Below are 17,117 nucleotides of genomic sequence, written 5' to 3' on the forward strand. Positions count from 1 at the left end.
CAGAATTGGACACAGTATTCTAAATGGGGCCTAATCAGAGCTTTATAAAGTCTCAAAATCACAGCGCAAACTGGAAGAGGAACATCTCATCTTCAGACTAGGCACTTTCCAGCCTTCTTGACTTAACATTGAGTTCAACACCTTCAGATTGTGAACCCACTCCCACTCCTCCCCTCTCTTTTAACTTTACTTGTTAAATTCTCTGTCACTATGTCCTTTCTCCCCTCCCCCCACCCCAGAGGGACTGTCTACTCTTTCCAGTTCTGAAGAAGGGTTACACCTGAAACATCGACTGCTCCACCTTCTGCTGCTGCCTGGCTTGCTGTGTTCTTCCAGCCTCCTGCCTGTGTCTATCTTGGATTCCAGAATCTGCAGTTTTTTTCTTTGCCTTTTTCCAGTCTGGTAGGTACACACACCATTGTTCTGCCCCTCTCAGGAGCCTTTCTCTGTCAGCACTCTACCCTCCACCCATTGCATAAACAGTGCACCCTCCACACGACATGTCAGTTCTGACTAGGAGTCATCTAGACCTGGAGTGTTAGCTTGCTCTCTCTCTCTCTCTGTGGCTTTTGGCTGAGCCGATGTGATCTCGGGCATTTTTTGTTCTCAGGGGTATTTGAGGGTTTTTCTTTTGCTGGTTTGTCAAGACTGCCAGTTTATAAGATACCAGTTAAAACAAAGCTTGCTGTAGTCCTTTTGCGTGTCCTCATACAGACAGCACATTGACTGCAACTAAAATGTCCGAAAGTACACTTTGCAATTTGCCTTGAGGAATCTGATCCAGAAAGGGAGAGGCGAGAAATGGTGGCTGAAAATCTGGACTGAATCCAGGCCGCAGGAGCTACTGATTGATGATGAGAAGGGTAATGCCACACTCTTTGTCCTAACTTCAAGAGGAATAAAATAAGTCGGAGCAAATTACTGGAGATGTTGGATTCTGTCCTGAAAACAACAAATGCTGGATGATCACAGTGGGTCAGGCAGCATCCATGGAGAGACAACAAGCTAACGTTTCGAGTTGAGATGACTCTTCATCAGAGCAGACGTGAAGTGGGGAGGGGGCAGCGCTTATGTTATGGGTGTTGGGGGGGGGGGGGCGTAGGGTGCTGGGGAGAAAGGATGTTGATAGTTCAGATTGAGTGAGCGGAATGTGAGAATGGCAGAACGATGGTGTGTCTAACTGTCAGACTGGGAAGGACAGACAGTCCCACTGGGGTGGGGGGAGGGGAGAGAGGACAGAGAATATAACAAGTAAAGCTAAAACAAAGGGAAGGAGTGGGAGAGGATTGACAACCTGAAGGTGTTGAACTCAATATTTACTCCAGAGGGCTGTAAAATGTTGAACTCTATATTAAGTCAAGAATGGTCTGGCTGGGTTGGTTAGCTCAATTAGCTGGTCTGTAATGCAGAGTAACACAACAGCACAGGTTCATTTCCTGCCCCAGGTGAGGTTACCATGATTCTCAATCTCTCCCCATATCTGAGGCATAGTGACCTCAGGTCAGACCACGTCCAATTGCCTCTTTAATGAGAGAGCAGCTTTGTGGTTCACTAAGGACTAAGGTGACCTCCCATTCATAAACCGTCAATCCTCTGAGCCTATGTATGATTCAAAACCTGCTTTCTAAATCCAGTTCAAATCCATTTCCTGCCTTTTCTGATGGGTGCCAGTGTTAAATTGCCCCATAGTGTTCAGGGATGTGCAAGGTAGGTACATTAGTCAGGGGTAATTGTAGAGTAATTGGGTAGGGGAATGAGTCTGGGTGTGATAGCCTTCAGAGCATCAATGCGGACCTGTTGGGCCAATTGGCCTGTTTCTACACTGTGGGGATTCTATGGTCTTCTAAAAGAAGAGGAAACTAAGCAATGAACCAAGTAATGTAGGCACATGCGTGAAAATGTTCAGTTCAGTAATAATGAAGAAATGTTGATTTATACCAAAATTACAATTATATGCAATTTTATGTGGCAATGTGGGAGTGATTCCATATTCCTTACTGTGCTATCTCCGTGATAGAAATAATTACAAACTTGTCACTGAACTGGGCTTGGTCATAAGGCAGCTGGCTATAAACTCTAACTGTGTCAGACCAGGTAAACCTTCACATCACTCAATCACCCTGGACCATTATACACCATTACTGACTTACTTTTCATTCCAATTCCCAGTTGACAGGGTCAAGACTCACCTCCTGGCTGTCTCTGAGGGGTAGTTTTATCGGAGGCGCTTCTGCTATTGAACTGAGTTCCTTTCAACAGGCCCCACTACCTGCTGATGGAGGCCACTCTATGCTGGTCTGTTGGCCATCAAAGTCACTACAGCCCTACACATTTACATCACTGTGTCATTTGAGGTTGCCACTAGAGATCTCAGTGACATCATGTCGGAGGGCAAGGTGCTCAGTAGTTAGCACTGCTGCCTCACAGCATGGGGGCCCAGATTTGATTCCATCCTCGGGCGAGTAACTATGTGGAGTTTGCACATTCTCCCCGTGTCTGTGTGGGTTTTCTCCCACACTCGAGAGATGTGCAGGTTAGGTGGATTGGCCATGCTGAATGGCCTGGACAGAGTGGATGTTGGGAAGATGTTTCCATTGGTAGGAGAGACCAGGACCTGAGGGCACAGCCTCAGAGTAAAGGGAAGACATTTTCGAACCAAGGTAAGTCAGAGGGTGGGAAATCTATGGAATTCACTGCTATGGAAGGCTGTGGAGGCCAGGTCATTGAGTATATTTAAGATGGAGATAGATAGGCTCTTGAGTGTCAAGAGGATCAAGGGTTACAAGAAGACAGTGGGAGAATGGGGTTGAGAAAGTTATCAACCATGATTGAATAGTAGAGCAGACTCGATGGGCTGAATGGCCTAATTTCTGCTCCTATGTCTTATGGTCTTATTCTACTGCCAGCAACATCTTGCCACAGTCGCTCTCTGCACCCTGTGTCCCACACCAATTATCCTATACTATCTACTCTGCCAAAAAGTATGGTGCAGGAAAAGCATACCTGGTCAGGCAGCATCCAAGTTGATGTTTCCTGCTCCTCGGATGCTGCCTGACCTCCTGTGCTTTCTCAGCACCACACTTATTGACTCTAATCTTCGGCATCTGCAGTCCTCACGTTCTCCTACTGTCTACTCTGTCCTGCAGCACATCTGTACCAGCACTAACGGCCACGTCACCTCACCCATTATAATCTCACTCATCACCCCCTCCCCACACAGGAGAAAGCAGCCCACACAAAGGACAAAGAGAGCCTGACGGACTCAAGGTAATGCCCAATACCCAGGTCCTGACTCCCTAAAGGGAGGGGATCCCGGCCCTCGCAGGAGGAGACCAGGCAGAAGAGTTGCGGAAAAATCCATGTCCTGCCAGCTCCATGCCATCCCAAGGGAGCAGCTCACTGTCACCATCTGAAGGGATGGGAAATAACAGACACATATACCCCATTGGCAAAAATACCGAGTAAGTACCACTCTTCAGTCCACTGCACCTCCCACATAGTCCTCCCTGCACAGTATCAGTCCCAGTTATTGCACAGCACATCCAATCACTAACCTTGAAGCCTTCTCTCAATATTGTTTTGCAATCTCCATGAGCCAGCTTTGGCCTCTGCAACCTCAAACTCCACCTCTCAGGTCCAGAGCACTGAGGCCTCATGGGAAGCATCGTCAAGGTTACCTCCTGCACCCCTCACCAGCCCAGGTACTGACACCTCCTTGGGGGGAGAGAGTGTGGGATTTCAATCTAGCTGGCCCCTCGCTGCCCACAGCTCCGCAGCCAGTGGAGGAAGATGTGCCCCAGGCCCCTGACATGCAGAGAGCTGGCAGAGACCAGGAACCCGCTCAGGCCCGGGTTCGGAGAGGACCCTCTGGAATCGGGAATTAGGACCTTCATCCATGGGCACAGGGAGACATAGCAATGGCGGGAAGGAGTGGGGGAGGGAATGGCCCTCAGCGCCCAGGATCTGCAACAGTGCAGCGAGTCATGTGACTGTCTCCAGGGACAGAGTGGTGGTTGCCATGGAGATCCAGGCCCAGCATCCTCAGGTTCCTACATTTCCTGTTCTCCATCACCCCCAACCAATGGCCCTCAGCGCCCAGGATCTGCAACAGTGCAGCGGTTCACGCGACTGTCTCCAGGGACAGGATGGTAGTTGCCATGGAGATCTAGGCCCAGCATCCTTGGGACAGCGAGGACCCTCAACGCTAGCCCCCCTGACAAGCAGACAGGGCAATGCCAGGAGGTCACCAGCCTGCACACAACCCTCGAGCGTTGTAACCTCAGGACAGCAGCCCTGAGATGTAACCTGGCCCAGGCTGTGAGACCTATGCTTAAAGTGTCCCTGCAGCAGCCTTTCAATGTAGTTCCATGGGAGCTTCCAGAGTGCACTGCATAGGGATAGTGGTCCTGGTGGGTTGGAAGGTGTCAATGTACATGGACAAAAACGGCGTGTGGCTGGTGCCCCTGTGTGACCTTTGACATGGAGGTCGCTTGGGGCAAGTGGCAAACGGAATTCATCAGGCACCCGCTCCGGTTTCCTCGCCAGGTTAGCCCGAGCTCGAGGTGTTTGGTAAGGTGGAAGGGCTGGGGTGCCACATCTTACAGAGGCGAGTTGAGGACACAGTTGGGACACAGCTACAGGAGGAGCAAGCAGTGGAGGAGTCACGGTTCCCAAGCCAACGCCCAACTGCAGCGCCCAGAGGAGCATCGGGTCAGGAACAAGAGGAAGGAAGGTCAAAGAGCTCACGGCCGAGTGAATTACACAAACACCAATTGGGCATGGAGAAGAAAACGGAAAAGATGTCCTGCTCTGCCAAATATATCAAAGCTATTGCAGTCATAACATGCAATGTAAACAGAAACCCAAGATGGCGCCGGAGAGTGGCAACTCTTTGCGGAAACAACACTTTTCACTGTATTTTGGTACATCAGACAATAATGATGATTTTAATGAATTATAAATAATAACAAGCAGTAATCCCAATCATGTGACATCTCGCCACTGCCTAGCGAGAATTTCAACATGCTGCTTTTTCAAAAGCATAAAAGGTGGAGTAGGATGACTGTGAAATCGAAAAATGTGATGTCTGCAGATGCTGGAGATCAGAGTCGAGAGTGTGGTGGTCGAAAAGCACAGCAGGTCAGGCAGCATCCGAGGAGCAGGAGAATCGATGTTTCAGGCATAACCTCATTATCAGGAATGATGTTTGCGGGCTGGAGGGCTGAGAGATAAATGGGAGGGGGTTGGGGCTGGGGGGAAAGTAGCTGAGGAATAGACCGTACTCTGCCGCACATCTTACCAAAGCCCTTGTCATGCAGGCCCCTATAAGCTTCCATCTGTTGCTTCTGTGGACAATCCACTTGTTGTATTATGTGGTCCCTTTGTAACTGACATGCGGCTGCACATATGTTCAGTATCAAGGGTTAGCGTTACTTATATGCGGTCAGTGTGTTCTCAGCTCGGACCCTTCCCAGTTGCCTCACCAGTGACGCTCAGTGACGCTCCCATTGAAGGAACAAGTGGAGATTTTGTCTTGTTCTCCAGATGGGACTGACACACACCACAGCTGTCTGCAACTGATCACATTGTACTTGGAGGGAGAAGCACATTCGTGGTCATCAGGGAATCGAAGGATGAGAGGGAGGGAGGGTACAACAACTGGAGAAGATCCACCTGGGGAGGCTGTGTGCAGGCATCATGGGAATCAGCTCATAAACCATGGATACCACATAGCTTCTCATGCTCCTTCACGAGATCAGAAGTCACATGACACAAGATTATAGTCCAACAAAGTTTATTTGGAACCACAAGCTTTCAGAGCGCTGCTCCTTCCTCAGTTGACTTCACCTGACATAGGGGCAGCGCTTCGAAAGCTTGTGGTTCCAAATAAACTTTGTTGGACTATAACCTGGTGTTGTGTGACTTCTGATCTCGTTCACCCCAGTCCAACACCTCCACATCATGGCTTCCTTCTCACATGCACAACCATCTTCACTACATCCCTCCCTGTTCCCTTCATCCTACAATGAAGAACATTCGAGACACGCGGACAATGTCAGCATCAATGCTATACTGACACCTGGTGTCCAGGTCGCCTGTATTTTCCATCCTGCTCTAACTCCAGTTGCAGTTTGCAGCTTCAAGAAAGGATTCCACTCACGTGGAATTTTTCATGCTCTGGAATTTCCCAGAGGACGTCACACCCTATGGAGTACTTATCATGCTAAGTCACTACTGTAATCTTTCCAGTGATAGCGAATGTGATTTGGATGTTGATCAGTAGCTCAAGGAGATGTAATCTTCCATTTTTAGGGTTACAACGGGATGTTTCACAGCTATATTAGAGAGCCCACAGCAACCCGATGTAATCTCTCACCTAGAATATACCATCTCTCGTCTTTGCAGCCTGCTGTACTGTGCTGGCTGTCCAAGAGGCTGAAGTGGAGGTTGGATCCATCACTTTCTGACAGGGAGGTGAGAGGACTGCTCTTCGTTGTGGACTCGATGGGCCGAATGGCCTGCTTTGATACTCCAAGGATTCTGTGACTGAGCCACAGCTGACACTTCACCGGGCGTTGGTTAGCGAATATCTTGGAGAGAGTGAGCATTGCAGATGCTGGAATCAGAATGGGAGCTGGAAAAGCACAGCAGGACAGAGAGGAGCAGGAGAGTCAACGTTTCAGGCCGTAACCCTTTGTCAGGATGTCAAGGGGGAGGGGAGCCCAGAAGTAAATGAGGGGTGGGGGGGGGGGGGGGGGGGGGGTGGGAGGGGGGCTGGGGGAAGTGTAGGTGGGATGGTGGTAGGTGGATGCAGGTAGGGGTTTATTGTGATTGGTCAGGGGGAGGGATGGGCGTGGATAGGTGAGTGGGAAGATGGACTGGTTAGGGTCAGGTCTGGGAGGCGAGGGAAAGGGCTGGACATGGGATAAGGCTGGGGGAGGAGAAGGGATTTTAAAGCTGGCAAAGTCAAAATTGAGACCACTGGATTGTAAGATCCCCCGTCGAAATATCAGGTGTTGTTCCTCCAGTTTACGTTTGGCCAGACTCTGACAGCGCAGGAGCCTAAGGATGGAGATGTCACCCGAGGGAGTGGGATTAAAATGGGTGGCAACTAGAAGGTTGGGTTGGTTGATGTGTACAGAGCGCAGATGGTCCACAAACCAGTTTCCACATCTGCGCTTGGTCTCCCCGATACAGAGGAGACCACATCAGGAGCAGCTGATACAATAGCAGAATGAAGGTTGGATGGATCAGGAAGGATTGTTTGGGGCCTTGGGATGGAGGGGAGAGGGGGGTGCAAGGCTGGGGTAGGAAGTGTCAGTTTCCGTGAACTGTTGCTCACCCATCCCCATTTTCACCTCCAACCCCAGCTCCATCGGCTGGCTGGTCCAGGCCAACGAACTGTCACCCTCTCAGAACCAGCAAACAGCCCTGCCATCCCATGACAGGTCGACAGTGGGTGGGCTGAGCACCTGAGCTACAAAATGCAGCAGGTCTCAGCCAGATGCCAACAGGCCCTTATTACAAAGCATGGAAACCACCTCCTATCACACCTGCCTTCAGCACAGGGGGCAAAATCTAGAGTAAGACAGAGAACTTTGGATGCTGTGGGTACAGTGTGGCGTAGAAGGAATGATACTTTGACAGGCCATTCTTACTGTTCTCTCATGGAAGTGCTCAGTCTTGCATGTGTTAATTCTAACATAGATTCCTTACAGAGCACATGGAGGCCAATCAGCCCATTGAGTCTGCACCAACCCTCTGAAGGCCATTCCACCCGGACCTATTCCCTTCCATTCAACATGGGTGAATCCACTTGACCTGCGGGAGGAAATGGGAGCACTGGGAGGAATCCGACAGGAGAGAATGGTCAAACTCTGCATACACAGTCACCCGAGGCTGGCATCGAGCCCAGGTCCCTGGCGCGGTGAGGCAGCAGTGCTAACCACTGAGCCACCGTGTCACCCTGAATCAATCCCTCAGAAGAACACATCATTATCATAGCAGCTACACGCTTACCTTTTTCTCCATCCTGGTTGTGGTTTAGTGCAGGGGTTTTGCGAGCTAATTGTTGCTTTTTCTCTCTCTCCAGCTGATATCAATCTTCTAACTTCTGCAACGTAAATGCAGACATAAATTACAGAGTACCTCCAATTTAAGCCTGGAATATACCAAATCCTTTTCTCATTCTGTACATTTGAGAGTTTAAGAGATGCTAAAGGCACAAGTTAGTCATCCAGAACAGCAAGGATTCAATCCAGTGAGGAAGCAACACTTGGTCATGCCACCCTGGAGCTACGGAGAGGGGGCAAAGCAGCCTCAGATCACAGCTCTTAGCTGTGGAAATGCATACCCTCACTGCAGCTCCACAGTGAGGGCATATTTATCACTGCCTACCATTGTTGGATGATCAACCAATGTAGCCCAGCACAATTCAATGTCAATCCACTACAAAACACTTCATTGTGAATATATCTGACCACAAACCATGGTCAACACATACTCATACAGTTAAAGTCATCAGGTAACGGTCCAACAGGTTTCGTTGAAGTCACCTGAGGCAGGAGCAGTGCTCCAAAAGCTTGTGATTTCAAATAAACCTGTTGGACTATAACCTGGCATTGTGTGACTTCTGACTTTGTCCACCCCAGTCCAACATTGGCACCTCCACATCAATACAGATAAAGCTAAAAATCACACAACACCAGGTTATAATCCAACAAGTTTATTTGAAAGTAGAAGCTTTCAGAGTGCTGCTCCGTCATCAGGTAGCTACTGGGGCAGGATCATATGCCACAGAATTTATAGCACAAGATCATAATGTCATATAACTGATACAATATATTGAACAAGCCTGGATTGCTGTTAAGTCTTTGATCTTTTAGAATGGGTTGCAGGTTTTGAGTCATTAATATAGAATTTGTTTCAAGTCACATTATGTCTGAGCTGAGATGTCACTTTTATTTTTAAATAAAGCCTTAAGTTATCTCGGGAATGTGACTAGAAAGAAGTACTGCTATTTAATTATTAATGAATTGATACCTGCAACCCATTCTAAAAAATGAAATATTTAACAGCAATCTAAGTTTGTTCAAAATGTCGTATCAGTTGCACGCCACTCTGATCTTGCGCTGTAAATTCTGTGTCCTATGATCCTGCCCCACTAGCTACCTGATGAAGGAGCGGCGCTCTGAAAGCTAGTGCTTCCAAATAAACCTGTTGGACTATAACCTGGTGTTGTGTGATTTTTAACTTTGTCCACCCCAGTCCAACACCAGCACCTCCTCATCAATACAGATAAACACACACTAACACAGCCATCGCAAATATACCACAACACAAATCACCATAAGACGACCCATAATGATGGAGTGGCACCTGGAAAGATCGGATGGTTTAAGAGTCACAGCTTGAGCAAAGACAGCCATTGACATGAGTGGAAATCCAGCCAAGTTTCATTGGGCGGCTTGCTGACTCTTATCAGAATATTGCTGGTTGGTTTCACCACATGACTGTTAATCTCCAGTCACTTCACTCACACTATTACTCACCTAAGATGCCCTGTCTCAAAGTGTGCTACATTTTACCACCCCTTAGGAAATACACGGACTCTTTGCTCCCTGATTAAAGGACCCTTGGCTGTCAGCTAAACATTCGTTTTGCACCAGGCGCGGTATTGGAACTAAGAAGATCAATTTTTCAAACAATCTGAAAGCATGAGCCAAACTTTTTCTGTTGGAAAGATGACAGCAATGAATTTGGAGAGGAAACTGCAGAGTAGGAGAGAAAAAGAGGTTACAGCGGGAATGAAAAGTTGTGATGATTGCGGATCATCACAATTGTCAGGATAATGATCCAAAATTTATTCAGAGGAGCTCTGGGAGTGCACAGTGTCAAATATCACATGGGAAACCTATAATAAGCTTAGCGTGTTTGTCTGCAACTCACCATCTGTTGATATACAGTATTGCCATGTAAATAGTAACAGCAGACATTGTAAAGACTCACATCAAGTTGGAGGGTTTGAGCTATAGGGAGAGGTTGAATAGGCTGGGCCTGTTTTCCCTGGAGCATCAGAGGCTGAGGGGTGACCTTATAGAGGTTTATAAAATCATGAGGGGCATGGATAGGGTAAACAGACAAAGTCTTTTCCCTGGGGTGTGGGAGTCCAGAACTAGAAGGCATAGGTTTAGGGTGAGAGGAGAAAGATATAAAAGTGACCTAAGGGGCATGTTTTTCACGCAGAGGGTTGAGTGTGTATGGAATGAGCTGCCAGAGGAAGTGGTGCAGGCTGATACAATGACAGCATTTAAGAGGCATTTGGATGGGTATATGAATAGGAAGGGTTTGGAGGGATATGGGCCAGGCAAGTGTGACTAGTTTAGTTGGGACTATGTTCGGCATGGACTGGTTGGACCGAGGGGTCTGTTTCCATGCTGTGTGATTCTATATTTCATTGTTTGCATCATTCTAAGCCCTTCCTCCACCTTCACAACCTTCTGTCTCACTCCTGACACCTACTTAGCTTGCCTGCCGACCACTCAATGTTTCCCCATCTGCACATTGTCATCAATAAATCCAAATCCTCAAACGAAGGGGACACCCATCACATCAGTGCAAAAGGCAAGACTGAAGGGTAAGCGTCTACAGTCAGTCAGAAATACTGAGTGGAAAGTCAATCTTGGACCCTGTCTCGTGGTCCCTAGCATCACGGATTCCAGTCTTCGGCCAATTCAGTTCTTGCCAGAGTGCCTGAAAGCAGGCTTAGCTAAAGTGAGTTGGCAAATTAGATTAAAGGTGGACCAATATAGTTGTAATGGCAGCCATTTAAGGGGATGTTTTAGAACCTGGAGAATTGGCACCCCATCCACCTCATTTAATATCATTTTGTTTCATCAGCGACAGTGACAGCCATCTACAATATGTAATGCAGGAACTCATCAAGGTTCCCGAGACACCACCTTCCAAACCCATGACATTATTTTTTGAATTACAATTAGAATTAGAATCCCAACAGTGTGGAAACAGTCCCTTCAGCCCAACAAGCCCACACTGACCCTCCGAAGAGTAACCCACCCAGACCTATTTCCTATCTTATTACTCTAGATTTACCCCTGACTAATGCACCTCACCTACACATTGCTGAACACTACAGGGTAATTTAGCATGGCCAATTCACCCTAATCCACACATTTTTGGACTGTGGGAGGAAACCGGAGCACCAGGAGGAAACCCACACAGACACGGGGAGAATGTGCAAACTCCACACAGAGAGTCGCCTGAGGGTGGAATCGAACCTGGGTCCATGGCGCTGTGAGGCAACAGTGCTAACCACTGAGGCACCATGCTGCATCTTTTACTAAGAAGGACAAGGGCGGCAGATACATGGAAACACCACCCCCTGCAAGTTCCCCATCAAGCTACTCACCACACTGACTTGGAAATATATCGCTGTTCCTTCAGAGTCACTGGTAAGTATACTGGAGCATTCTAATATTCTGCGAGTCTACATACACCACACGAACTGCAGCATGGAGTCATAGAGATGTACAGCACGGAAACAGACCCTTCAGTCCAACTAGATATCCAACCAGATATCCTAACCAAATCTAGTCTCACCTACCAGCACCCGAGGCTGGGACAGAATCCAAACCCTCCAAACCCTTCCTATTCATAAACCCATCCAGATGCCTTTTAAATGTTGCAATTGTACCAGCCTCCACCACTTCCTCTGGCAGCTCATTCCATACACGCACCACTCTCTGTGTGAAAAAGTTGCCCCTTAGGTCCCTTTTAAATGTTTCCCCTCTCACCTTCAACCTGTTCCCTCTTGTTGTGGATTTCCACACCCCAGGGAAAAGACCTTGTCTATTTACTCCACCCATGCCCCTCATGATTTTATAAATCTCTAAAGGTCACTCCCCAGCCTCCAACACTGCAGGGAAAACAGCCCCAGTCTATTCAACCTCTCCCTTTAGCTCAAGTCTTCCAACCCTAGCAACATCCTTGTAAATCTTTCCTGAACTCTTCCAAAGTTTCGCAACATCTTTCCCATAGGAGGGAGACTAGACAATATTATCAAAGTGGCCTAATCAATGTCCTGTACAGCCGCAACATGACCTCCCAACTTCTATACTCAATGCACTGACCAATAAAGGGAAGCATTACAAATTGCTCCTTCATTATCCTGCTTCCTGAGACTTCACTTCCAGGGAATGAAACGTTCCGTGACTGGGAATCAAACCCAGGCGCGGCAGTGAGAGCGCCAAATCCTAACCGTCCACTTCTCCAGTGCAGTTCGGGTCAGGCAAGAAATGCTGTCCCAGCCTACAATGCTAACATGTGGTGCATGAATCTGCTGCAATGTTTCCTATTCACCTGCCCCTCTGTGAAACACTGTCTTTCAGAGCTAGCCTCAACAAAGGCACTTAGTATATCAGGTCAACACATTTTCAATTTGCCGTGTTGCAAGGAAGCACAGAGGTGTTGGAGATGGAGCGGCTGCATGTTTATTGGAGGAGGCATTGGAAATCAACAACAACTTGCATTAATATGGTACCTTTGAGGGAATAAACAATCCTGTGATGCTTCACAGGGGCATCATTAGACAAAACATGGCAGCAAACCACAGAAGGTGACCTTCAGCGGTCACCAATAGCTTGGCCAAAGATTTAACGGAGCTTCTTAAAGGAGGAAACAGAGAGAGAGAGAGGCAGAGAGATCTACAGTAGGAACTCAAGAGGTAAAGATCAAAATTGTTCAAAGTATGGCCATCAATGCTGGAAGAAATCAAACTGGGGGTGCTAAAGAATGTAACATCAGAAGAGCAAAAATATCCCTAAGATATTGGTCAGTGCACTGAGTATAGGAGCTGGGAGGTCATGTTGAGGCTGTACAGGACATTGGTTAGGCCACTTTTGTAATATTGTCTGGTCTCCCTCCAATCGGAAGGATGTTGTGAAACTTTGGAAGAGTTCAGGAAAGATATTGTGGTGATGAAGGAGATAAGAGAGGTAGGGGCAGTCTTGGTCATGGATGGATCTCAAAGCTTTTGAAGGACAAGTATTTTAAATTCAGTGAATTTCTGGCCATCAGTGGTGGGAGGCTGGGAATTATCCAACTACCTGGTGACATAATTAAAACTCAGTGACCCACATGACATGCAATGCTCAGTCGTGTTGACTTGATTTCAACAGTAAATGAGAATGGATTTTTATAATGATAGCTTGCAGCATGTTCTTACCTTGTCAGAGTTAATGCATGCCTTTCCATCTCTGACAGGCATCCATCCATGCAGCAGATGTCAGTGTGGATCACTGAGGATGGCTCCTTAGAGGTTTCCAGTCAGGATTTGTGTTTAACGGCAGGTAAAGATACTTCATTGGGAAATATACATCAACAGATAATTGAGCTTTCGACTGATGACTCACAGTTCAGGAGTGAGCATGAATGTACCGAAACTAAAGAAAACTAAGGTAGGTGCTGGAAATCTAAAATCCAAAGGTGATATGCTCAGAATGCTAAAGACAGAGTTAACAATGACGAACAAATTATTTATTTATTGGTCACTTGTATTTTACAGTGAATAATACAGTAAAACACTCAAAAAGCAACACAAGGGCTCAGTGGTTAGCACTGCTGCCTCACAGTGCTGGGGACCCGGGTTCGATCCCAGCCTCACGCAACTGTCTGTGTGGAATTTGCACGTTCTCCCCGTGTCTGCGTGGGTTTCCTTCGGGTGCTCTGATGTCCTCCCACAGTCCGAAGATGTGCAGGTCAGGTGAATTGGCCATGCTAAATTGCCCCATAGTGTTAGTTAGGGGTGAATGTAGAATAATAAGGTAGGGGAATGGGTTTGGGTGGGATACTCTTCAGAAAGCTGGTGTGAACCTGCTGGGCCGAAGAGCCTGCCCCTCTGTGAAACATTGTCTTTCAGAGCCAGCCTCACCCAAGGTACTTAGTATATCAGGTGAACACATTTTCAATCTGCCCTGTTGCAGGGAAGCACAGAGGTGTTGGAGATGGAGCGGCTATATGTTTAGTGGAGGAGGTATTGGAAATCAACAACAACTTGCATTAATATGGTACCTTTGAGGGAATAAACAGTCCCATGATGCTTCACAGGGGCATCATTAGACAAAACATGGCAGCAAACCACAGAAGGTGACCTTCAGTGGTCACCAATAGCTTGGCCAAAGATTTAACAGAACTTCTTAAAGGAGGAAACAGAGACAGAGGCAGAGAGATCTACAGTAGGAACTCAAGAGGTAAAGATCAAAATTGTTCAAAGTCCGGCCATCAATGCTGGAGGCATTCTATGAAAAACCTCAAACATCAACACAATCTGGCTCCATGTTTAATAGATTAAGAATAAAAAGGATAAATGAAGTAGTGCCCTGAGCCCTGGACCAGCTCGCCAACGACACCTGCTCTGCCTCTCCTTCTCCACCACCTCCCTGGCGCCTGGGCTAGACCCATCAACATGGGGGTCGTCACTCTTTAGATGCCAACACTTGAACACTGGGCCTAACCCACCGACGCTGAGCCCCCACTCACCGTGCAACCAGGAATCCTACAGTTCTTCAGCTGGTGAACAAGCAGCGCTCCGAAAGCTTGTGATTTCATTGGCCTATAACCTGGTGTTCATGTGACTTCTGACATCATTTACAATGCTGGTTAAAGATGGTCTTGTGCCATCAGTAACACTTTGTTGCTGCTACAGAGGATTGCCACCACGTGCGGCAGCTCAACGGAATTGTTCTTGTGGCAGGCTGGAAGGAAGGATACGATGGAGAGGGGTGTGCTGTCTAGAGGGACAGCCAGAGTCAGAGGCTCGATGACCAAGCTACATACATCAGTCAGTGAGGAGACCTGTTACCATCAAGTACACTTCAATGGCGACTGTCGGAGTGATGAGAGGGAAGATTTCAGAGTAAGGATAGAAATGTCAAGGGACGGTGAGTAATGAATGAAAGGTGGAGGGGAGGGAATAGTTCAGGAAGATGATAGCAGCTAGAGTGAAGTGAGAGATCAAGTTGAACACGAAAGAAGAAAACAACCCAGCATAAACAATTTAACGAAATATTGGCGGATATTTTACCGTCCAAAAATCAAGCTACAACAGAAGCTGATTGCCTTTGTGTAGTACCCTCAAAATAGTAAAACGTCCAAAGATGCTTCCACAGAATACACCACCTCACCCTTGAAACTGAGCCACATAAGCAGACATGGGGAAAGGTGACCAATAGCTTGCTCAAGTAGGTAGCCATTAACAAATGTCTCAATGGGGAAGAGACGGTGAGGAATTCTAGAGCTTACTATCCAGGTCCCTAGAGTTCTCAAGACTGCCCACATCAGTGAAAGGATGGCCAGCAATGGCGGAGAAATTTGTGGATGTGCAAATTCAGAAAGTTAAATAAGGAGCCACTTCCAGCTGTGCAGTCCTGCTAATCAGGTGCTGCGTACGTCAATGCAGGAAGTCATGCAACAACATGTGATCTTGCTCGCTCTCTTGTACAATCTCGTGGGAAGATGCGGCCTAGATTTCAGTATGTTCCAATAAAGTTAGTGCTCTCCTTGATTTGGCAGACTCTGTAAGTATTCTGCACGGTGGCAGCAAGTGAAAGCTTAGAACAGGTTGTAGGCCAAAGCCGTGATTGAATTGGTGCTAAGGGATTTGCCAGATATCACTTTGCTGTGAAGGTGAGCAGTGAGCAGGTGAGTACACTACTGCAGGAAACTGGTGAAAGCCTAGTCAGGCAGGGCGGTGAAGAGGGAAATGTCACATTGAAGGAAGCAATCAAAACACTTGTCATCTACTTTACTCTGAGGAAGAACGCCATTGTTGAGTGATCTAAATTTAACTGGTGTACCCAAACGTCAAGTGCGAATGTTTGCAGGTGACTGTAAATGTAGCAATTTGAAAATGAATTAATTAGAGACAAAATTGTCATTGCAGTGTTTCCTGATGGTGTGCTGCCAATTTATGACCTGAGGTAATTTGGTTGAGCCAACAAGCTGAGATTAGGAAGCAGAATTGATCGGTGATTTGAGGTAACTTGTGAACGCCCTATCTCTGAAGTGGATGATCCAGTATGGACTGTCAAATTTAAAAGAAAACAGAGAAAGGGTCATGAGAAAACTGGACAGACAGCCAGAGGGCCCATCAACAGCCCCTAGCTAACTGTGATCGGTGTGGCAAAAAATCTCCCTGGTAGAGAGTCTAAATCCAATTTGTGACAGTACTGCGGCATGAAGAAGTGCATTTCGTTCAGTTTGTTTGATGAAAAAAGATTGTGACAGAGAATGCCGGGCTGTCTGCCCCAAAGCCAATAAAGTAGCTTCTTATACTTGGGTTTTTTTTTTAAATGTTGGAACAATAGAGGCAGCCTGAATGGGTGGTGTCAAGCTCCCACAGAACCAGAATGTTTAGTTTTAGTTTTTCAGAAGCAATTGTTGCTGGGGTCTGGAAGTTGCATTTGGAAGCTGCAATACATCTCTCCCCGCTACATTGTCTCTCAGAGACTTTTCTTGATGTTTTTCCTTCTGGACTGCAGAATTGCATGTGAGACAATCTATTTTACTGAATTTGCCTTTGCCAAAGGTGTATTTACGAGTTGTTACGATATAGGAACAGTTCATGTTTAGTAGTTAAATAGTCTTCATTCTGTTAAGTTTTCCAATAGAGTTAATTATTCCAATTTCTTTTTTATTTTGTTGTACTTTAGCTATAGATAATGAATAAAGTATGTTTTGCTTCAAATCTGGTAGTTTGACTAAATTGCATTCAGAACACAAAGCCTAACACTTGCCTTTAAAGTAAGAAAAAGTTAGGGTCTAGGCTATCTTCATAATTTATTTTGAGGGGATTTGGTCTGGTCCATGACACCTACCTCTCACCCAAGTCACAATTTAACCACCAGGTCCTTAGCTACATCCAATTGAAATACTCTTTAAGTCACCACCACACTGTCCCCACTGCGTACTGGAGACCCTCACTTTCTCATTGTCCAGTAGGGGAACATCACTAGCTAGCAACCATTTGACAATTCCAAACCTAAGTTTTCATTCATAGCTACCAAAAGCGAACACACAAATAAAAGCAACTAAGCTTGCAG

At 46.9% G+C, this 17,117-nt stretch overlaps 1 long non-coding RNA gene across 1 annotated transcript in view; it reads right to left on the reverse strand.

The window, feature by feature from the left end:
• Window positions 1-17,117, reverse strand: part of LOC122556948 (uncharacterized) — a 113,837-nt gene that overhangs the window by 14,057 nt on the left and 82,663 nt on the right. The window contains exon 2 of the long non-coding RNA XR_006313719.2: window positions 8,020-8,113. This is a non-coding gene — a long non-coding RNA (uncharacterized LOC122556948). The remainder of the gene's footprint in view (window positions 1-8,019; window positions 8,114-17,117) is intronic.

The sequence above is a fragment of the Chiloscyllium plagiosum genome, unplaced genomic scaffold, assembly GCF_037043375.1.
Source record: "Chiloscyllium plagiosum isolate Xiang-an unplaced genomic scaffold, Cpla_swu_hap1 HiC_scaffold_16, whole genome shotgun sequence".
Lineage (NCBI taxonomy): Eukaryota > Metazoa > Chordata > Chondrichthyes > Orectolobiformes > Hemiscylliidae > Chiloscyllium > Chiloscyllium plagiosum.